Source organism: Coffea arabica, chromosome 9e (genome assembly GCF_036785885.1).
Source record: "Coffea arabica cultivar ET-39 chromosome 9e, Coffea Arabica ET-39 HiFi, whole genome shotgun sequence".
Classification (NCBI taxonomy): Eukaryota; Viridiplantae; Streptophyta; class Magnoliopsida; order Gentianales; family Rubiaceae; genus Coffea; species Coffea arabica.
Genome location: NC_092327.1, coordinates 4,808,747 through 4,833,407, shown reverse-complemented (window position 1 = coordinate 4,833,407; position 24,661 = coordinate 4,808,747). Strand labels below are relative to the sequence as shown.

General features: G+C 35.2%; 1 non-coding gene across 1 annotated transcript; it reads right to left on the bottom strand.

Annotated features, from left to right (window-relative positions):
• Positions 1-23,767: 23,767 nt before the first annotated feature.
• LOC113710761 (small nucleolar RNA R71) lies at positions 23,768-23,874 on the bottom strand. Its single transcript, XR_003452947.1, has one exon. It is a non-coding gene; the product is annotated as a small nucleolar RNA R71 (small nucleolar RNA).
• Positions 23,875-24,661: the final 787 nt, after the last annotated feature.

Here is a 24,661-nt window from a genome sequence, read left to right as displayed (position 1 = left end):
AGCTAGCACACGGCTATACTTCACCAGAAAGTCTCAAGAATTTGTCCTCGGTAGTGCTGGACAACACAACAAACTAACACAACGGCTATACTTCACCAGCGAATCTCAGTTCAGGTATTTGTCCCTGGCGATGCTTGAGAACACAACAAGTTAGCACAACGGCTATACTTCACCAGAGAGTCTTAGTTCAAAAATTTCATCCCCGGTGGTGCTTGATAACACAACAGGCATGCCTCGCCAGAAAAATGGCGGTGCTTTATAACATATCAGGCAATACCCCACCAGAGAGGTTCAGTTCAACTGCTACAGAGGAGTAGTAGCCGGTCTACAACCACACGAGTACGAATAAGTTCAAAAGTAGGGTCATAACAGGGTTCAAACATATAAGTTCAAAAGCAGAATCAAATACTTCAGGTTCATGGTACACGAGTACGAATAAGAACTTACTCGACTAGCCTATGCCCAGCAATTCACATTCTCAAGTAGTCACAGATTTCAAGTCCATATACAGGTCATATACGAATCAAACTACTTGCTCATGCGTAAAAGAGATACCATATATTCAATCAAGTCAAGTCCATTAAGTGTATGTAAGAGCACATTCGCCTAAACAAGTTTAAATCTCAAATGAGCTTAGCTTAGTCGGTCTTAGGCAGTTCAAGTTGTATTTGTCCTCAAATCGTTACCTAATCCTCGAGTGTAAATTTGGGCAGCATGCTCTTTGTATTTACCTATTTTCCGGCCATTTATGGCTTTCTTATTTTCTCATTCAGTCCCAAAGTCACACACAGAAAATCTCATTACAATAGCTGTTCAATAGGCTCAACAATCATCCAAGTACAACACAAGTATAACACAAGTATAATAATCCAATCGGAATCATGTTTTGAAGGCAAAAGGCTAAATGGCAGATTCGACATCTTATATCATTTTAGTCACAATTAGAGTTACGTTTATCGGATTGGTGTGAACTTTATACAGCTCGAAACTAAGACAAAGGGCTACAACTTTCATGAAGACTACTCAATCCAGTTTACAACTGATCTAGGTCAAAAGTACAGATTACAGAACCAAAATGTCCTTGTTAGTACGGTTGCCAGTACTGAATTCAAATGACAATAACTCAAGCTACACAATTCCGTTTGAGGTGTTTTCAGTTGCGTTGGAAAGCTGAAACATAGGGCTAAAAGTTTCGTGTTTTGGCCAATGGCTAATTTGATATGGATCAAGGTGGAAAACACAGCCAGAATAAGGAAATGTCAAAACCGTCCACAAAACTATACCTATGGAAGCAAGGGTAATTTTGTCATTGCACGTGCTACAGTGCTAGGATTGAGATGAAATTTTACAGCAGCTATAATACATCATTTCCTATAACTTTCATGTTTTAACCTAAGACTGATTCGGCCTCCATCATGGCCGAATGAACTGGGCAGAACAGGGTAATACAAAACCAAAAAACTGGAATTCATGCATTCAAGTGCTAATCTTCACAATTCTAGCTTGAAACACTACTTCACCTCTGTATCTAAGTTTATTCACATCATCAAACACTAAACCATGTTCCTTCCAAATTCACAAGCATTTCCTCAGGAAAAGTATTGAGTACCCAAGTACAAAAATCCAAAACTAAGAAACTTTACGACTCAGGCCGTACGCTCCTAAGCGTAACTTAACCAAGTCCGATCTTACACTTATCACTTACAAGATTCACAACTACGCTCCAAAAGAGCACTTAATCCTTTACACATAGCCGCTTAACTTTCAAATCAACCCCACAGTTCGGCACCCTAAACCTTAGCCTAGGATACACTATAGAGATCTAAAACCTAAACTCTGATACCACCTGTGACAGCCCCACCTCACCCTAAGGCGAACCAAAGGGTTCAGCGGACCGCCTGCCCAACTCTCGCCAGGACTACGGAGTCGATTCACACAAACCCAACATAGTACGCGCGATAGGACCCAAAGAAAATGAACAATCGGAAACTACTAAGGTGAGAACATGCCTACCCCACCATAGAATCACAGTCTCAACGGAATACATTTAATAGACAAGGTTAAACACTTATACATATATTTACATTGAAGTCTTGAACAAATTAACATACAGTGCGATCCGAGATACTCATACTACACAAAATACAATTAGGGTTTCATTTTCAAAAAAGTTTAACAACATGACATATATACTAGCTTGACCCTTTTCTTCCAAAACCGTGATTTCCAAGTTTGTCCCCTATAAGGAAAACAAAGGCAACAGAAAAGGGTGAGTTTACGCTCAATGAGGTACCAAACATATAGGGGTAAAATCATAGCCTTTCATGTTTAATCAATCAGATACATATACCAGATATAAAGGAAATCATTTAGACACAGTGATTCAAAGGGAAAGGATACAAGTGGCTCTCAGGAGCCAGATTTTCATTTGCAGTACTTGATCTGAACCCGTTGACTCTCTGTCAACGTAAATAGAACCAACATATCTGTAGACCCCACTTTACACCAATTTTCGTCCACCAAACATACCCCTATCGGGCCCGAACTCCATTCAAGAACAGTAATGGTAATACTCGAATATACCGGAATCAAGAGTCTCAATACCCAAAGATTCCCAAAACAGACTACCGTGGTTCGTTATCTAATCGACCAGGCCCTTGCCGGCCCGACTTGAGTAACTAGCCATAGGTGTTGAGCTCAGAGGTCACAGAAAGGTCGTTGGATACCAGCCTCCAAACGACGTCCGAACAGACTCAGATACAGTTAACAGATTATACACAGTAAATAGGCATATAGACAGACAAGAGAACGAGTGTGATAAAGTACACCCTCGTCTCGAACAGAATAAACAGATAGTGCAGTCATTTAAATCGCAGATTGCAGGGGCAGAAACCAAGTTAAACAGCAAAGGAGGGGAGTGGTACACTCACCGGTTCAAGTACAGATACTTCAAAAGTTTTCACTTCAAACTGGCTTTAATCGCCAAGAAACCCTAAAATTATCAAAGTAAACCAATTGAAGGTTTCACATCCAAAATCGAGTAAACGGAATGCACAAGTGAGGCTTGACTACATGTCGTACGTCTTTCTAGGTTACGTACTAGTACAAAAGAATAAAATATGACTTTTGAGCAAAAAGATAACAGTTGGTTCTAGGGTTACAAACAACCCCCAAAATCCTTCATTTGTACTAAGATCAACTCAATTGAAGGAATCGCGTAGCCCTAAAATTTTGGGCAGCATGCCCTCTGTATTTACCTATTTTTCTAACCACTTATGGCTTCATTATTTTCCTCAATCAATCCCAAAGTCATACGCAATATAAATTCATCACAATAGCCGTTCAATAGGCTCAAAGTCATTCAAGTACAAGATTTAGCTAGGAAAATAACCGGAAATGAGCTTTAAGCTAAGAAACCAGAAAGGCAGATTCACCACTACTTAGCGTATCGGACCTAACCGAAACTACGCTTATTGGATTGAAGAGAAAGTTATACCATTTCGAAGCTAAGACAGAGGGATATAACTTTGATGAAGACTACTTAGTCCAATTCTCACCCTAACTAGGTCAAATTTACCAAAACAATCCCAGATTTTCCAGTTCGAAGCTCACTGTGAAAATCAACTAGCAGTCTCGATTCATTCAAGTATATCTCAGCACACACAACTCCGATTCAGGTAATTCCAAAACCATTTGAAAGCTAAGATACAAGGCTATAATTCTTCAGAAGACATCGACAATCAATTCAGTAATATTCCTGGTTAAACTAACCACGTACAGAAGCTGATTATCATTTTTGACAGAAACAGGGCAGCAGGGGTAATTCTATCTTTTCACAGGCTACGGAGGTCGGATTGGGTTGAAATTTTACAGGTAGCTATAAAAACATCATTTTCTACAATTTCACGTTTTAACCTAAGCCTGAATCGGCCTCTAACATGCTCAAATAAAACCGGACAGAACAGGGAAAATTAAAACCCTAATCTGGAATTTTCCGCACAAAGTGGAAATTTTTCGTAATTAGCTATAATTTACGCACTATAGTTTCATTCTAGACTATCCCAAGCCATCAACCATGGCCACGCAATATTCAACATATAAAAACAGAAAAATCAAGAATAAATATAAAATTCACCAATCTCTACCAAAAATCAAGAAATCTTCCACAAAATCACATCTTTAACCAACACAAGTCATTAATTTAACATTATCAAGACCAAAGATAGAATTCCTTAGCTACTCACCTTGCAACCTCAAAAAAGGAAGCTACTTAGCACCACTTTCTTCCAACCCACTTCACCAACTATTTCAATACTACTAAGAGACGGATTTTTATGGAGCAAATCAAAGTTTTAACGGTTAGATTATAGGATTGAGCAAGATTGGATGAAGAAAGTTAGAGGGTTTTCTTTTCTTTTCTCCTTGAGAGAATCGGCCAAGAGAGGGGAAAATAAGATGGTTTTTGGTCAATTTTTGGGTTTTAGTAAAGTTAGTGAGTAGTAGTCAAAATCCAAGAACCAACCACTTCGCGACACCTAGCACCTTTTTAATTCAAAGCTATCATTTTGTCTCTCTATCCTTAATCCAACTAAGCAACCTCTACTTATCTCCCAACACCTAGTAAATTAATTCCTGTATACAAAACTTAACCTAATTGGCCGAATTTTATCGAACTTACCGCACTAGTTGGTCCCACATCCGGTATACACTCTTAAAATCTTATAAACTAACTTATACTAGAAAAAATGATTTCAAAACTATCTTTACTCATAAAAATTATTTTCACAATTTTTTGAATAAATAAAATGTGGAAAAGCGTGCAATTAAAAGAAAATAAAACCTAGCAATTAAGAAAATTATGGGTTCTGACAATAAAAATTGTTAGAAAAGAGATAAATCATAAGAAAAAATAATTCAATTTTATTTAGAAAGATAAACATTGTTAAAAGAAAGAGCAATTATAAGAATACTTAATTAGAGAAGAGTTATATACTAATGTGGGTAAAACCTAGCAGAGAATATGGGTAATTAAATTTATAGAAAATCGTTCAAAGCGTCTATCATATTTCATCAAACAAATTTTTTCTTTCTTCATTTTTAAAATATTAACTTTACATCTCTTACAAATTCAAATTAACAAACTTTGATCGCAATCTAAGTTTCTAACTACTTTATTAATTGACTTATGATTAAGAATTAGCTGCAATTGTGTTTGCACTAAAACTATAGAGGCATTATTTGTATGGAGAGCAATGCGAGGTGTTCACTGATCACAAAAGTTTGAAATATTTATTTACTCAGAAAGAGTTAAATATGTGGCAATGGAGGTGGCTAGAATTAATTTTAAAAATTATGATTTGACCATTAACTATCATCCTGGAAAGGCAAATCGAGTAGCTGATGCCCTTAATAGAAAAACAATTACTGCTAGCAAGCCTAATTTGAAAAAGCAAATGGCATATTTAAACTTAGATGTGGTAGATTCTACTGATGAAGTTTTAGTTGCATTGGTGTTAGCACCAACTTTGATTGATAGAATTAAAGATGCACAAAGGTTAGATCTTGAACTTGAGAAGGTAAAGGAGAAGCTTAAGGTTGAACCATCCAAGAAATTTCAAATGAAAGCTGATGGTAGCCTATGGATGAAGGGAAGGTTATGTGTACCTTAGAATGAAGAAATAAAAAGAAAAATTTTAAAAGAGACCTACAGTACAAAATTTTCTATATACCTAGGAGGAACTAAAATGTATCGAGATCTGAAACTGATGTTTTGGTGGAATGGGATGAAAAAGGAAATTGCTGAATATGTTGCGAGATGCTTAGTATGCCAACAGGTTAAAATTGAACATCAAAGACCAGCTAGATTACTACAGCCATTGGAGATCCCACAATGGAAATGGGAGCATATCACAATGGATTTTGTGGTAGCATTACCAAGGACCAAAGAAGGTCATGATACCATTTGGGTCATTGTGGACCATTTGAACAAAAGTGCGCATTTCCTACCCATCACAAATGGAATTTCCATGGAAAAGTTGGTGAAGATGTACATTTCAGACATAATATGTTTACATTGAGTACCGATAAGTATTGTGTCTAATAGAGACCCTAGGTTTACATCAAGATTTTGGTCCACATATCAAATAATGATGGGAACAGATCTTAGACTGAGTATTGCTTTTCATCCACAAACAGATGAGCAATCTGAGCGAACAATTCAAACTTTGGAGAATATGCTGTGAACATGTGCACTCAAATTTAAAGGAAGTTGGGATAGAATGGTTAAGCTGATGGAATTCTTCTACAATAATAGCTACCATAGTGGGATTGGAATTGCTCCATTTGAAGTATTATATGAAAGAAAATGCCGATCCCCATTATATTGGAATGAGATTGGAGAAAAAATAATTTTGGGGCTAGGTTCGGTTGAGAAGACTTTAGAGAAGATTAGGATCATCAAGGACAAATTAAAGGCGGCTCAGGATCGTAATAAAAGTTGGGCAGACACTAAAAGGAGACCGTTAGAATTTAATCGAGGAGATAAGATATATTTGAAAATTTTCCCTTCGAAAGGTATTATGAGGTTTGGAAAGAGTGGAAAGTTAAGCCCTAGCTACACAAGCCCTTTTGAGATACTTGAAAGAGTAGGAAATTTGGCATATCATTTAGCACTGCCACCTGCTCTATCCAAAGTCCATAATGTTTTTCACGTGTCCCAATTGAGGAAGTATGTCTCTGATCCAAGTCACATACAGGAGGCTCAACCACTTGAGGTCAGAGAAAACACATCCTACAAAAAGCATCCAGTGAAGATTGTTGATCGAGAGGATCAGGTGCTTAGGTGAAAGACGATTCTGTATGTCAAAGTCCAATGGACAAACCATAGGGAGAGAAAAGCAACATGGGAGTTGGAAGAAGAAATGAGAACAAAGTATTCGCAATTGTTTACACAAGGTATGTCAATTTCGAGGATGAAACTTATTTTAAGGGGAGTAGAATGTAATATCCTTAAAATCTCACCCTTACCATAGAACATAGGCAAATTTTTCCCTAAAAAAAAATCACTTCCTAAAAATCCTTATTTAGACAAAGGAATCTAGTTGTACTACTAAACACTACTAATAAGATTCAATGAATGTAGTCATTTTTTTTTCTTTAATTTTCATGGTAAGATTTCCAATTACATTTAGTATCATTAATATATAATTGCCAGCCAACCATTAATCAAACCTATTTCCATTACTAATTAGGATATTTCCTATAGTAAGATTTAAAATACAATTAATAGCATTTATGTCTGATCATTAATCAAATCTCAATCAATCCATTTAGAAAATATTATCAACTAATAATTAGGACGTTAACTTTTTAATTGAGTCTTGACACCCTACTAATCTTACGATTGTATATACCTTTTATACAAAACTAAATCATCTTTTCCTTTCTCTGACAAACTAACAAACACAAAGGTAAGTTTGAGAGAGAGAGTGAGCAAGCTTTTGGAAGAGGAAAAGAGGGAGGAGAAGGAACTTCGAAGTCAGATAACAACTCGTGACTGCAATGGAAGTAAGACTCTAAGATTTTATTCTTGTCAAATCAAACTTTAAGATTTATCATACATGTCGCGCCCCGCTTTTTGAGTGTGTGAGAGTAGTGTGTGGGATATGTATGTGAACGTGTGTGAAAATGAAAATAAAAGGCCATGGGATTGTGAAATGCGACGGTTTGGCCAAACAAAGTTCAAAAAGGGTTTTTGAATGGAAAATGGAGTCGCCACTTGGTATAGAGTTAGGGTGTACCAAGTCACCCAAAAAGTGATTTTTTGGAAAGAAAAGTAAACAAACCCTTTTTAAAGAACTCTTAGATCTACGTAACCAAAGAAAGGGATCGGGGGTCACATTTGATAAGGGAGAAGGCAAAGGCAAAGCCTAAGGCACTCCCCTACCCTAGCCAAAGCTAGTTGCGTGACTTAGCCCTTCTTTTCTTAATTCTTCTACCCAAAATATGTGTTGCATGTTGGATGTGACTAATGGATATGAAAAAAATGCTATCCTAAATCTAAAATGTCTCTTATGAGGCTTTTTGGTCCCAATCACATGAGTTGTGATGGCCAATAAGGAAAACTCTCATAGAGGTCACGGGTAATGTAAATGAAAACCCAAATATGAGTGCAAGTGTGAAAATGTAAGAGGAATGCAAAATAAAATAAAATAAAAATACAAATGTAAATGCAAGTGTGCAAATGTAATAAAAGTGCATGTGTGCAAATGTAAGAAAAGTGCGTGTGTGCAAATGTAAGAAAAGTGCATGTGTGCCAATTGAGAAAATGAAGGTGTATGTGTGCAAGTGGATCAAAATATGGTAAAATAGTAGTAGATGCATATAAGTGCAATTGGGTGCAATTTGTGAGGTAGAAAATAAATAAGTGATAAGAAAAATGTGCGAACATGGCATGTGGATTGAGAAAAATATAAGTAGTGAGAAAATGTGGATAAAGAAAGTGAGGAAGTGATATGCTAAAAATGAGAATGTATGAACCTAGAGGAATGCATCAAGTCGGGTACGGGAATGACTCCTAACTTCATGATTTTAATTTTCCCTTTGATTAGAAGGAAGAACTAGCGTGCTAAAGCTATTTTGTAGCCACACTCGCTCGTTTCCCTTACCGAAAGGGGACTCTCAAGCAAATGTACCCTATAACTAGCATGAGGATGCAAAAACCTAAAATGAAGGGGAAAGGATTGGAGGATCATGTCAAATGCTAGAAAACTAAGAAAAATGTATGAAATGTAGTGAAACATGCAAGTATGTACTAACGAGAGGGGATGGCCTATTGGGGTCTAGCATTGGACTAGCCCTTTTCTAAAATTCTCTCGCAAGCATTGGACTTGCGAGAGCTCGAGGGGAAAGACCATGGCCAGCGTTGGACTAGCCACGGTGACGCATTCATCCATCACATTCATCTATGACTACAGAAAGCAAGTAGACATGCCAATCACCTATAAACACATAGCACATAACACTTAGCATGCTCGACTAAATGCAAGAGCCTAATAAAGCAAATTAACACGTAGCAACAAAAGCAAGCAACCAAGCTAATGAACCTATTACATTTGCTAACTAAAACAAATGGGGAGGAGGAAAAGTGAATAAAAATGCTCTCCAAGCCCTATCTATTACAAGCCAAGAGGTGTACACATACCCCATAAAAGAATAACTTAATAAAAGCAAAAGTAAATGAAATAAATGAAAGGAATTAAGAAAAAGCAAGGAAAGCAAAGTAGACATGCAATTCTCACTTAGCACGTTGGATCACATAGGAGAGAGACAAAAAAGATAAAAAAGTTATACCTCCCTTGAGTTGATGCCTTAAATGGAGTGAAATCACTTATTTATCCTCCAAAATAAAAGAAATGGTCAAGGTACCAATTTATTTGGGAAAATTAAAGAAAATAGGCAAACACAAGCTCACTTGGTCATAAAGCCCATAAAGTCGTGACTTAAGTGCAATTGAAACAAAGCATAGTAATTAATTGAAACGAACAAGCAATGAAGTTGTAGAATTAAAACTGCCAAGGACCAAATTGAAGAAATTATTCAATTGGTTGGGTCATAGCAGCGTTGGTTGGAAGCCAAGGGGTCAAAGTGCAATTCTTAGAAGATTTTCCATGCAAAATTCATGCAAAAGCTACGAAGATGGCTTCTGCAACAATTTGCTGCACTTCCTTCTACTAATCTTCAGCAAATTCATGCTACATAAATTCACCAACTCCTCAAACCACAAACCAACTTCAGATTCTCATCAATTATCATACACACAAGGGAAGATCTTCATGCATGCAAACCAAAGTTCAAGGCAAGAACTGAAGCTAGTTTTCCCTTTTTTTTTTACTTCGCCCCATTCTGCTGCAACTTTCATTACTCATTATTGCAGCTTATCGGATCACATTCTCAAGCACAAGACACCTATTTCAATCAAACTCAACTGGGACACAAGGACTTGGAGCAAGGGGAGAAGAAGATAACAACACAACGGAATGTTATGATCATGTGCTGAACATTCGAAACAAAATCCAGAACCAGATAACGGACACTGATATCTTCCCATCAATGAATTACCCAAACACACACGCATGCTCTATAAAAGGAAACAGTAGCTAAAATCTTGCTTAAAGCTAACCACCAAAATCCCTCAAACAAACTCTTGAGCAATCCTCCACAGAGATGTAAGAAAACAGCTATTTGATCAAATAAGCAAACAGGAGCAAGGGAAATGCAGACAACATAACAAAAGGTAGCAGGCATAAAATGCAGCAGGCAACGTGGAGATTTGCAGCAATTTCCTTCGGCCAGAAAACTTCCTTGATAGCATTGTTAGCAACAAATTCAATGATGCTACTGCATGCGAAATCTGATCCCGGAAAAAAAACAGCAAGCATTCGAAAGACAACATTCTGCAAATTTTAGTTTTTCTTCCGCAACTTCATAATTCGGCTGGGGCGTTTATGTGAAAAGAATTAAACCAAGCCTGCTAATTCCCTTAACCGAACCCAAAACATGATTGCCCATTCCTAACCGATCCAACATGTGACCGAATATGAAAGATGCAACAGATACATAAAGACAGACACTTTCTGTAAACTTATGCATGCTACAACAATCAAACTGGCAAGCTACAGACTAGAAGCTTCAGCAAACCTAAAAGCGGAATGACTCTATCAAAGTGGCTGCAACCAACCAAAATTGTTCAACTCTTATGTTTAAATACAAAAATTAGAGGAAAAGAGCCTGCCAAAATCTGAAAAAATTTCTACAACCTCCTTTCGGCAAAATGAAGACTAATCATCGACTAAAGGGAGGCTGGAAATGATTCCTATACCCTGGGTTTCATGAGTTATAACAACACACGATTCAAACACAGAGATATAGAGCTAAAACAAGTTACCACACGGCCACACGGGTTTCTACAAAGAACTAGAGATGAAACCACAAAGAAAGGAAACAAAACATGCATGCACAAGGAGGAAATTCATGCAATGAACCCCAGATCTTCACAAAATGGTATGAAAATGACAGCGAGAAAGGCTAGAGTCACCTGCAAACGTTTGTGAAGTAAATCAAACGGGAAAGCTCAGGAAAGTGACTTGGTTTCTGGGAAAAACAACGCCCAGGCAGATTTGCTGCAGCGGAAGCAGCACCTCATTTTCCCTTTTCCTCTGCTGTTTTCTTCCCTTCAGATCTCTCTCTACCGCCCCTTTACTTCCCCAGATCTTCTCTGAAACCCTTAGCTTTCTTGTCCAGAACCCTAGCCGTCAGCTCCAGATTCCCAAGACCCCAGCCGCTGCACCTTTTTCCTCTCTGGTTTCTTTTCCTATCAAAAACCTTGCCGCTGTTCAACCTCCCAGCCGTCGCTAGCCTCTCCCCCCGCCTTCTGTTTCAGCCGTCATTCCCCTCGTTTTTTTCCTTTTTCGGTTATTTCCTCTCGGTCTCCAAGCTTAGCCGCCAGTGCTCTCTATTTTCCAGCTGTCAACCCCTCTCCTTTTGTCCGTCCGACTCTCAAAGCTCTCCCCTTTTTAGCCGTCGCAACTCTGTCTTCCTTCAGCTGTCCAGTCGTCCTTCTCTCTCTGCTTTTTTCTCTTGCCCAGCTCTCCGACTTTCCCTCTTTTTATCACTCTTCAAACCCTAGCCATCATCCAGATTTCCTCTTCTCAGCCGCGCCTCCCTCTCTAAAAGCTGCGTTTCTGTTCTATTTATACCACCCACATACTCTCAAACCCTCACCTGAAGGGTGAGGATGAGAGTGGAGGTTTACCTGGGCATCCTAGGGCCCTCCGATGGGCGTGTGCTGCTCTCCTTTGCAAGCTGCGTTTCCGCAGCTTTCATGTTAAAATTTTTTTTTTTTTTTGGAATAATAATTTAACAAAATTAATAATAAAGCTAAGTAATAAAAAACAACAATTTAAGTAACATCACATCAAAATATACAAACTAAAAACAACAAATTGCCATTTTTCAATCTTTTTTCCTTCATTTTTCACTTTCATCTTTTTTCTTTTCTTTTTTTCTCTCTTTTTTTTTTAATCAAATTAGTAGATAAAATAAATGCTCGTAAACTAATTAAAATACAATAAGAGGCACGAAACAGGAAACAACCAAAATAAACCTAAAATTGAAACAAATAAATCTAAAATTAAACTAATTAACAAAAATAAAATTCGAAACCAAAAATTTGGTGTCTACAATACATACCTTAGTTTATGAATTTTAGTATAATTAACTGGATCTCAGAACTTTGGAAATTATTGATTAAATTCTAGTAGAATCTGCCAAGTAACTCTTAACGGATTGTGTTATAATTAATCCATTTGAATGTGCCTTGACTTAATCTAACAATAGTACTTATTCTTTAAAAGATCATGTTGGCCGAAAAACCATTAAGAATGCAACCCACGTATATAGTCAGATCCTATGCATATTAGTTTCCTTGTTATCATGCATATGTCATTACTTGGATTTGGAATCATTATGGGTTTTGTTTATCAGTATAGTGTAGTAGCTTCAATGCCTTACAAAAGTCTCTTTTGTTTAGACTATTGTCCATAAAGCAATGCAATTAGTTTATGATTCAAATCTGGTTCTTCGTCTTAGTGTTTTAGACTATTATAAGTTACGCAAATCTGGCACAATTAGTAGTCCCTGACCAACACCTTGTAAATTATTTTAGTAGCGTCTCATCTTGAATATTTAAGTATAAGATTGAATTTTCAGCCTTGAATGTTCTAACGTTACTTCCATTATTACAACTCCAAGTTTATCTTATAACCATTACTAATCATCTGTAACTAAATGACAATGATAGTATCTTAGGAAAAAGTGAACCTTAATGCTTGAAAAACATAAACTTCTACCTAAAAAAAGAAGACTACTAATATGATAGCACCAACTTACTATGAGTTTTCATTAACGACATTAACAGTGATAAGTACTTAACAGCCTAAGTGTTATAATTATGTATTTCTTGCAACTGCCTCATTTGGTGTTAAGGATAAATTATAAACCTTTTTAATGTACTAAAGTTATTGCTAGGTTATAGCGACAACTGCAATTGTTTCAGGGTCATTGACGTTTTAAGAACTTTTCCAAAAATAGATGACTTCTAAAGTTATGAACTTTTCTAAGTTAATTCATGATTTTTCTAAAATAAAGACTTAGCTAAATTAACTAAACTGTCCTTAATGATTCATTTTTCCAAGAATATTTACCTAAATAAGGATTCCTTCCAAAGTTAGTAGACTTCCCAAGAATAGAAACTTTCTCAGAAAGGAAACTTTCTAAAAATAGCAAACTTAATTAAAAAGGGAAATATTAAATATAGAAACTTTACTCGTATGGAAATGTTAAGTATCTTAAGGTTAGACATCTCTAGAGGATGCATTAAAGAAACTTCTCTAGAAACAAGTGATGCATTAAACATCTCTAGACGATGCATTAAAGAAACAAGTGATGAACAATTGATGTGCGTAAAGTGATAGATTTACATGTCATTTCTCTAGGGTTAGAAGGCAAGGATCAAGAACCTTAGTAGGTCTTTCTTCCAAATTGATCAAGGTGAGTGGGATTTACCTCTTGTATTTTCTACAATCGTTTTGGCAATGTATAATAAAGTGTTTACTTTCTTTATATGAAAATGGACCCTGTATAGCTATATTCGTTGAACCTATATGATTCTTGTTATGAAATCTATATGTATATGAGATGTTCATGCTTATATGATATTATGTGATTTTAGTTGATGAAGTGTGAATATTAATGTGACAGCTTTGATGGTCACGACATAATCGGTAAGGGCTATAGTATTGCCAATAGCAATATAAAGTAAAGTAAAGTACAGTAAAGTGCAATGTTGGTCAAAGGGTACTCTGGAGGTCCTTTTGACTGCCCATTCTAGTGTGGTCAATCACTAGACTGAGTTCTCAGAGCCGATAAAGGCGTGTAACTATTAAGAGCCGTTAACTATTTAATAAATATTTATATACGATACTAATGTGCAAGGAATGTTTACTGTTCGTGAAATTGTGTATTTACGTGTATAACTTTTGAAAATGTATAACTATAGATATGTGTAACATATTGGGTCCAATAAGGGTGGTCTGTTTTACTCACTGAGCAAGTTGATGCTCATCCCAATATTTAACATTTTATGCAAATGATGAGTACGTATACGAGTTTGTTGAGGCTGATGGTGATTGAGATTGCCAGAGTAGGATTGCTAATGGAGTAATCAAATAGTGATTGAATAAATGTTATATTTAGATCCGTTATGTTAATAATGAGCATATATGGCTTGATAGAAATGATTACTTAATCATTTCATTTTTATTTTTGTATTAATAGAAATAAGTTCCGCATTGGATTTTCCAATGCTTCCGCAAATAAGATGTAATGATTATTGATGCCTTGTATCTTGGAGAATTATATTCTTTGAGTTATAGCGACTATTGCATTTCGAGCAAGGGCTAGACTCAGGGCATGACAATATGTGTGTGTCTATGTATTTTTATATACAATAAAATGTTGTTTTGGTATTGTTAAGTTAGACACATCCATGTTCTTTCAACTTGACACTTTCTCTTGCCACCATATGGTCAAATTTGATGTTTGTGTTTCTTGGTAGTTATTAACTCTTTCATTTTGTTATTTATAACAACCAATTCCATTTCTTTTTTCCCTTATTTATAGTAAATTTAGTTTATTTATTATTCCTTACATTATATACCTACTTCTACTCTAGGGAAGTCTAAAGAGACTTGTATGACAATTAACTCTGAAATTGTCCAATGAGTTTTCTCTCTATGGGTCTTCTTCTTGCGCATGCAAGACTTTAGTCTTTCCTAGGTTTGGGATCTTTCAAATCTTAGTGAAAGTTCAGTTTTGTTTTAAAGCAATTTCCTTCTATCCAAATCAACATCTATCGCTCTTTCCACTTGAGTTTTATTTCATTTCATATTGTGTTTTCTCTTTTCCCGAATACTCATTCCCTGTTTCCTCTCTTTTTCTTTCATAGCTCTTTGGTTTTATCTTATTCTTTGTTTGCTTAGTTTTTCTTTTGCTGTGCAGTCGCATTTCAAGGTGTTTTCTTTTCTTTTGTTATGGTGTAATTTTTTAATATACCTAATATCTGCTTTTACTAGTGTATCAACCATACTTACAATCATAAACACCTTTCCAATTTATTTGATTTTACTGCTTGATTAAACAACTCAATTTGATGAAACAAATACCACATTTAACTACATAAGTATCAATCAAGTATTTTTTTCGTGCACGTTTACAACCTGCATTCTCATGCGAAGTCAAAATTTTTCTAGTGTCTTTACATGTGGAACAATGTAATACGCCAAGTAATTTCTTAAAACTTACAAACTTAAATAAATTATATAACAAGAGATCAATAAAACAATGAAAAAGAAGTAAAGAAAAATGGAGAAAGGAGACAAACCCCGGAAAAGCAATCAATTAGCCGAAAAATCACATACAAGCAATTACTTAAGGGCAAGCAAAAATTAATACGATAGCTAACGTAGCCTTCGAGTACAAAATTAACACAAAAAATGCAGATGAGGGTAATCCAATGGTTTCATTGAAAACCAAGATGATAATACAAGCAAAATAAACTAATCCCGATACATATTCAACTGCTTTGCAATTTAGAAATAGATAAAATCGGTTCAGGATATGTGATCTTTTTCTATTAAATATGAAGGAGTGTAGTATAAAATATATTTCTAAACATCTATCCCATAGATTGTATAGTTTTTTTTACACTAACAGATGCAGTACATGCTACATGTACATAACATAGATCTTAAATTTGAGTAGAACTTGTGTGGTAGCATCTAACCTGACTAGTGTGACAAAATTTTTACACTGAACCATGCAGAAGCTAATCTTAAATCCTAAAACAATTTGGACCAATTGAGAGTTGAGTGCTTTCTCTCTCTTTTAAAGCTCGCAATCAGGTTCTTGCTCAAAGGGAACAAACAATGAAGAGAAATTTTCTTGAATGCCAAGTCAATACAGATGAAAAAGATCCTTTGCGTGTGTAGCACATGGGGAACAGTAGTGATTATATATATACACACAAAGAGACATATGTAATTATTTATATACACATACATACATACATACATACATACATACATATAAATAAATATATATATTACATAATTTGATGTTTCTTGAATTAGTTAATTTTCCTTTTTTTTCACAGATTAGTCTTCGGTTGATTGTTGCTACTACCTTGACGGAAGTGATTTCATTTATGTACAAGAATTTGATAAAGGATAAGAAATCAGAATTAAATGTGCCACTGTCTTATCTTTTTCACATTAGAAAAAATATTTTAATAACATACTATATTAATTTGCCAAAGAGTATGCGTTAAAAGTACGGCTGTCCAATCTTTTTGTGGACTAACTAATAAAGAACAATGGAAAATTAAGATGCATTTCATTGGAAATAACAACTTCAAGATACAAGGATGCACAAGTTTCTTGTAAGGATTCTAATAGCATCACAAATATAGTAAAAAGTTATAAATATATATAAAACTTTCTCAACCATCTATAACATATCTATTTTCTTTCATTCCAAAACAAGTTCACTTGGTACTTTGGACACATATTGGTGAAAAAGTTTTTCTGCTTTGTTTTCAATCACTTTCTTCTCTTACAAAGTTAATCGAAAAAGCATTGGTGCTATCAAATTTAGTCAAATTTTTATTGAAACACTCCAAAGAGTAACCATCTACAAGCCCAATTTCCTATGGTGGCTAGGGTTTAAACAAAGTTAGCAATTAAAAATTGAGCAGATCGATACTTAATAATATGGAATTGTTATGAAACAACTAAATGAGAATGAATGTCCATTAAAGTCTCCTATGTCCATTAAGTTTTCATATGTCTATTGAATTTCCCTCAGGATAAGAGAATCGGAGTGGATGACGGTTTAGTTTTCCTATACAATTAATTTGGCAACCTCTGCTATATTTAGAGGTTAATCTTTTAGTTTTCTTATATTCAATGTCTCTATAAATAGAGGTCAGTGAACATCTCTTTGGAAGCCTTGATCATTTTGAGTTAATAAAAGAATAGTTTTTTACTTTTGTCTGTTTCTCTCTATTTTATTCTATCCTACATCTTGTTATTTTATTAGTTTTACAACATGTTATCAACAAGAGACTCTATTTTTGAGCAAAACTGAATCACAAGACTCTGTTGAGATTCTACCAATATCAAATCAACAATTGGGTATTTTCTCAAACAACTTTTGGCTACATATTGAGGTAAATTTCTAATTTATAAATCTATTTCAATTTCTTATGGCTAATCTTACAAAACAAGAGTTCGTATCTCTTGATAGTTCTAAAAAAATTTATTTATCATGGATATTGGATGTTGAAATTCATCTTGAGACAATGGGTCTTGGTAATACTATTATTAAAAGAATGAATTCTCCAATCAAGACCATGCCAAGGTTATGATTTTCCTTTGTCATCATTTAGATGAAGGATTAAAAATAGAGTATCTTACTATCAAAGATCCTCTTGTCCTTTGGAAAGATTTGAAAGATAGATTCGACCACCTGAAGTTGGTCTTTTTTCCGAAAGCCCGGTATGATTGGCTTCACTTACGGCTACAAGATTTTAAATCTGTCAATGAATATAATTTAGCCATGTTCAGAATCACTTCTCAATTATCATTATGTGGTGAAAAAATAACTGATGAAGATATGTTAGAGAAAATATTTTCAAGTTTTCATGTCTCTAACATGCTTATGCAGCAACAATATCGAGAGAAGGGATTTAAAAAATATTCGCAACTTACTACATGTCTTCTCTTGACTAAACAAAATAATGAATTATTGCTAAAAAATCATGAGTCCTGACCAACTGGTGCTAGTCCATTCCCTGAAGCGAATGCGATTCAATTCCAAAATTTTGGTCGAGGTTGTGGACATGGCTGTAGAGATGACCGTGGAGAAGGCCGTGGCCGTGGACGCAGTCGTGATAGATTTGTGTCTCGTGAAAATTATAATCGTAGCAAAAACAAAATATTTTCCAAAAGTGGGATCATAACAATGATCAGAAAAATAAAGAAAGAAACTTTATGAAGAAAAATGCTACCGGTGTGGTTAGGAAGGTCATTGGTCCCGTACCTGTCATACGGTTGATCATCTTGTTGACCTCTATCAAGTATCATTGAAAAAGAAAGACAAAGGTGCTGAGATAAATTTTATTAATCAAAAGAATGATTATGATGATACTGATATGACACACCTCGATGTAGCTGATTTCTTTGAACATCCTGAAGATGTCAAATGATTATGTAACAAATACCCTATGCTTGTTTAGATATTTTATGATATTTTGTATCTTTTATGTAATTTTCTTTATATTCAATATTTATTTTCGCATCTTTCATTAATATCTATTTTTATTTGAAACTTTCTTCCTGAAGAAGAAATGGATGCCAAATATTTGGGATTAAATAATGGTGATGATGATAATTGTCTCATTGATAGTGCTACTACGCACACTATATTAAAAAATAAATTTTTTTTTATTTAAAAATGGGAGAGACAAATGTTAATACCATCAGTGGTAGTGCAAAATTGATTAAAAGTTTCGAAAGAGCCATTCTATTTCTTTCTAAACGGATTAAAATTATTGTAAATAATGAACTACTCTCTCCCAAGTCTCGAAGAATTTATTAAGTTTTAAAAATATCCGCTAAAATAGATATCCCATCAAGATAAAGAATGCGACAAATGGTAAATTTTTATTAATCACAAGTACCATTTCTGGGCAGAAAATGTGTATTCGAAAAATTACCTTCATTTTCTTCTGGCTTATATTATGTATAAATTAGTGCACTTAAAATTCATCACCTTGTAGACCAGAAGCCTACTCTACTCATCCCTATGATTTGCATGATCATCTTGGACATTCTAGATCTATAATGATGAGATAAATAATCGAGAATTCACATGGCCACTCATTGAAAAATAAAAGGTATTAAAAGCCAATGAATTCTCCTATGTTGCTTGCTCTCAAGAAAAATTAATTATTAAACCATCATTAGTTAAAGTTGGACTGAATCCCCTGCATTTCTAGAGCGAATTCATGGTGATATATGCGGACCTGTAGATCCACCATGTGGACCATTTCAAAATTTTGTGGTGCTAATTGATGCATCAACTAGATGGTTATATGTATGTTTATTATCTACTCACAACCTAGCATTTGTGAGATTACTTGTTCAAATAATTAAGTTGCGAGCACAATTTCCAAACTATCTAATAAAGAGAATTCATCTAGATAATGTTGGTGAATATTCGTCACATGCTTTTAACGATTATTGTATGTCCATTGGAATAACTGTTGAACATCCTGTAACTTATGTTCACATACAAAATGGTCTAGTCGAATCATTATTAAACGGCTACAATTAATTGTTAGACTATTGCTGATGAGGTCTAAACTTTCTTTATCTGTTTGGAGACATACTATATTATATGCAACAACACTTGTGAGAATTAGGCCGACAAGTTATCTTACTTATTCTCCCCTACAATTAACATTTGGTTACGAGCCTAATATTTCTTATTTATGAATATTTGGTTGTGCGGTTTATGTTCCAATTGTACTGCTCCAACCTCATAAATTGGGCCCCCAAAGAAAATTGAAAATATATATCGGGTATGAAATCACCTTCAATAATTAAGTATATTGAACCATTAATAGGTGGTTTATTTATTGCGAGATTTGCAGATTGTTGTTTTAATGAATCATATTTCCCGACATTAGGTGGAGGTAAAGATCAACCGAAAAAAGAAATCACTTGAAAAATATCATTGGATTTCCTTGATTCCGTACCAAAGAATGTGAACTAGAATTCAAAAGATTATACATTTACAAAAAATTGCAAATCAATTACGGGATACATTTAATGACTCCAGAAGAGTTACTAAATCACATATTCCAACTAAAAATGCTCCGATTAAAATCAATGTCCCTGAAGGACAAATTACAAGTGCTAATGAGTCTAAAGTGCGCTTGAAGTGTGGAAGACCTCTTGATTTCAAAGATAAAAATTCTTGAAAGAAAAAAGGAGTAGATAAATCAACAATTAGTGACAAAATTCAATTTCCTGAAGAGATCGCTCCTAAAGAGCCAACTCTCGAAGAAAATGAAATTATAGAAAATTTAATAAATTTTGTCACTACAGGAAAAAGTTGGAACCGGAAAGAAATAATTATTAATAGTATTTTTGCATATAATGTAGCACTTGATCTTATGATAGATGACGAGAATCATGAGTCTAGATTGGTTGATAAATGTCGACAAAGAAATGATTGGTCAAAATGAAAAAATACGATCCAATCTGAATTGGATTCACTGGCTAAAAGAAAAATTTTGGACCTGTAGTCCAAACACCTGAAGGTGTAAAATCAGCAGGATATAAATGGGTATTTGTCAGAAAAAGAAATAAGAAAAATGAAATTGTGAGATATAAAGCAAGACTTGTAATCCAAGAATTTTCACAAAGGTCTGGATTTGATTATGATGAAACGTATTCACCTGTAGTGGATGCTATCACATTTAGATATCTTATGAGTTTTGTAGTACATGAAAAATTAGATATGCGTCTAATAGATGTCGTTACTGCATATTTATATGGAAATCTTAAAAATAATATTTATATGAGAATTCCCGAAGTATTCAACATGCCTGAAGCATGCAAATCAAATTCTAAAAAAATTTATTCTATTAAATTACAAAGGTCTTTATATGGGTTCAAATAATCTGGACGTATGTGGTATAACCGTCTCAATAAATGTTTAATTAAAGAAAGTTATACCAACGATCCAATATGTCCATGTATTTTTATTAAAAAAAGGGTGAAATTTTGTGATAATTGTTGTATATGTTGATGATCTAAATTTGATTGGTCCTCCTGAAAAGATTTAAAATAGTGTTGAATATTTGAAGAAGGAATTTGAAATCAAAAATTTTGGAAAGACAAAATTCTGTCTTGGTTTACAAACTAAGCAATTGAAAGGTGAAATTTTTGTCCACCAAACTGCTTATATCTCGAAGGTATTAAAGCAATTTTATATGGTTAAGACGCATACATTAAGTACTCCAATGGTCGTCATGTCATTAGATCCTACTAAAGATCCTTTAAAACCGCGAGAGGAAGATGAAGAGATACTTGGTCCTGAAATATCATATCTTAGTGCCATTGGTACACTAATGTATCTTGCTAATTGTACAAGATCTGATATATCATTTGCAGTGAATTTATTAGCAAGATTTAGTTCCTCGCCCATAAAACGACATTGGAATGGTATTAAACATATTTTTCGCTATCTCCAAAGAACAATCGATTTTGTTTTATTTTATTCAAATCAATCCAAGCTTGAATTACTTGATTATGCTGATGTTGGGTATTTATCTGACCCGCATAAGGTAAGATCTCAAACTGGTTATCTATTTATATGTGAAGGTACAACTGTTTCTTGGCGATCTACAAAATAATCATTAGCCACCACTTCATCGAATTATGCTGAAATAATAGCAATTCATGAGGCAAGTCGAGAATATGTTTGGTTAAAATCAATGGCCCACTATATCTGGAAGAGTTATAGGTTATCCTTCGATAAAGAAAATCCTTCAACTATATTATATAAAGATAATGCAACTTGTATAGCTCAATTGAAAGAAAGATATATTGAAGGAGATAGGACGAAACATATTTCACCAAAATTTTTCTTTACTTATGATTTGCAAAAGAATGGTGAAATTGATGTGTAGCAAATCCAATCAGATAATAATTTGACAAATTTATTTATCAAAGCATTGCTGACTGCAACATTTGAGAAATTGGTGAAGAATATTGGAATGTGTCGGCTAAAAGATCTCAAATGATGTTTGCATCAAAGGGAGAAATTAATACACAAGAATAATATACTCTTTTTTCTTTATTAGGATTTTTGTCCCACTGGGTTTTTCCTTAATAAGATTTTAACGAGGCATATTCTTTGTGTGATGAACATCTAAAGAGGAGTGTTATGAAACAACTAAATGAGAATGAATGTCCATTAAAGTCTCCTATGTCTATTAAGTTTTCCTATTTCTATTGAATTCCCCTAAGGATAATAGAATCGGTATGGATGATGGTTTAGTTTTCCTATACAATTAATTTTGTAACCTCTCTTATATTTAGAGGTTAATCTTTTAGTTTTCTTATAGGGAAAATCGTTAAAACGTCCCTCACATTTTGTAAAATGACTTTTTTCGTCCCTCACTTTTAAAAGTGTACTTTTACGTCCCTGATAGAACGGTTATTTGGCGTATTATGCACTGTTAGTTAACGCCTCGTGGCAACCACCATAATTGGTTTTATGATGGGGAAACGCAGGATCTAATTTAAATAAACCCTCTTAGCGTGTTTATAGGTTAGGGTTGGGTTCTTCTAGCTTTAATGCAATTGGGTAATTAAATTCCTACGGTCGTACCTAGGGTTGTTATCTGGTTAGAGAAGCAGTCAATGGTCGTACCTTGACTGTCGAAAAAGTAAGGAAGAGCTGGTTGTCAGAGCTTATTGATGGCTATAACCAACCTAGTGATGAATGGGTGAAATATCTTTGCATCGATGATCGTTTAATTGGACCGTGCCTGAGCAGTTGATCCTTTGGGTAGAACTTTTATTAATTGCTATTTCTAGTGAATTGTGCTTTGTGAGTTAGTTTTGAATTTTGTTTGTTTTATTTTATTTTATTTTTATTTGTCTCCCATTGAAAATCCCCCAATTTCGTTCTACTAATTTGGAAAGAAATAATCTCCTACCTGCTCCTTGTGGAATCGACCCTACTTGCCATTGTACGCAAAATTAGTATTCTTATAGATAAATCCGGTATATCGGATCAAGCAAACTCTTCGGGAACAGGGTGAATCAAGTAACCCATTGCACACCTAGGGTCCCTGCTCCAGTACTTGGATTTGTTCTATAATTATTTAATTGAGGTGGTAATTAGGACTTTTTAGTAATTATTATTGCACAGGTTCGGCACCTGTCAATTTTTGGCGCCGTTGCCGGGGAGCTGGCGTTTGGATTATTTGTTTCTTTTCAAATTCAGTTTTTATTTTATTTTTATTTTATTCTATTCTTCTTGATATTTTTGCTAGTTTATGCCCCGTTCTTCTCGCACAGGTGAATTGGTATACGATCCTGAGGTTGAGAAGGCAGCGTGTAGGCGGAGGCGAGAGACCAAGAGGCAAAAAGAAGGGCACTTATTTGCTGCAAACGAGTCAGTGGAAGACGAAGTAAGCATGGCCAACACCCAAACATTAAGGGAGCTGGCTGCTCCGGAGCTGACTCACCAACCCTTATGCATCACATTCCCTACTTTGGCTGAGAATACTGCTTTCGAACTGAAGTCGGGGCTGATTCATCTCTTACCTTCTTTCCATGGTCTCTCTGGCGAAGAACCCCACAAACACGTCAAGGAATTCGAGGTGGTTTGCTCTAGTATGAAACCTCCTGGGGTCACTGAAGAGCAAATTAGACTGAGAGCCTTCCCTTTTTCCCTCAAGGATGCAGCGAAGGATTGGTTATACTACCTACCCGCAGGTAGTATCACAACATGGGCCCAACTTAAGAAGAAATTTTTGGAAAAATTCTTTCCTGCATCCCGGGCTGCAAGTCTAAGAAAAGAAACATGTAGCATTAAGCAGTATCCCGGGGAGTCCCTATATGATTATTGGGAAAGGTTCAATAAGTTGTGCACTAGATGCCCACAGCATCAAATTAGTGAACAACTATTGATCCAATACTTCTATGAGGGACTACAGACGTCCGACAGGAGTATCATTGATGCAGCAAGTGGGGGAGCATTAGCGAACAAAACACCAATGGAAGCATGGCTACTCATTGAGTCGATGGCAGAAAATTCCCAACAGTTTGGCTTCCGTGAGAGTAACCCTACCCGTAGGGTTAACGAGGTAGAGACGTCGTCCATTCAGCAGCAGATATCGGAGCTGACATCTTTTGTACGACAATTAGCCGTGGGAAACATGCATCAAGCAAAGGCCTGTGGTGTGACAGCCCCACCTTACCCTAAGGCGAACCAAAGGGTTCGGCGGACCGCCTGCCCAACTCTCGCCAGGACTAACGGTTCGGTATAGAACGAACTAATACATCCCGAAACTTACCAACGCGGGTAAACAAATCAAAATGTTAAAAGTACAAAAAAAAAAAAAAATTGAAGTCGGCTATGAATAGTAACTGACCCGTCAGAACCCAACCAAATACCAAGCAAACATTCCCATCTTGAAACTTAGCATTTACAAGCCAAAGTGGCATACAAAAGTATTCAAAAGTGGATACATGTCTGGTTTGCCAAATCAAAAGGAAAACAGTTTCCAAAAGTACATTTAGGATTTTAATACATGAGCTATACAAAAGATATGTTCAACTAGCTCAATTTGGCAGCCATTTGTCAAATCCAGTCCAAAAGTATTTATTTTCCTGTAAGGAAAACAAAAAGGAACAGAAAGGGGTGAGCTTGCGCTCAATGAGGTACCAAACATATAGCA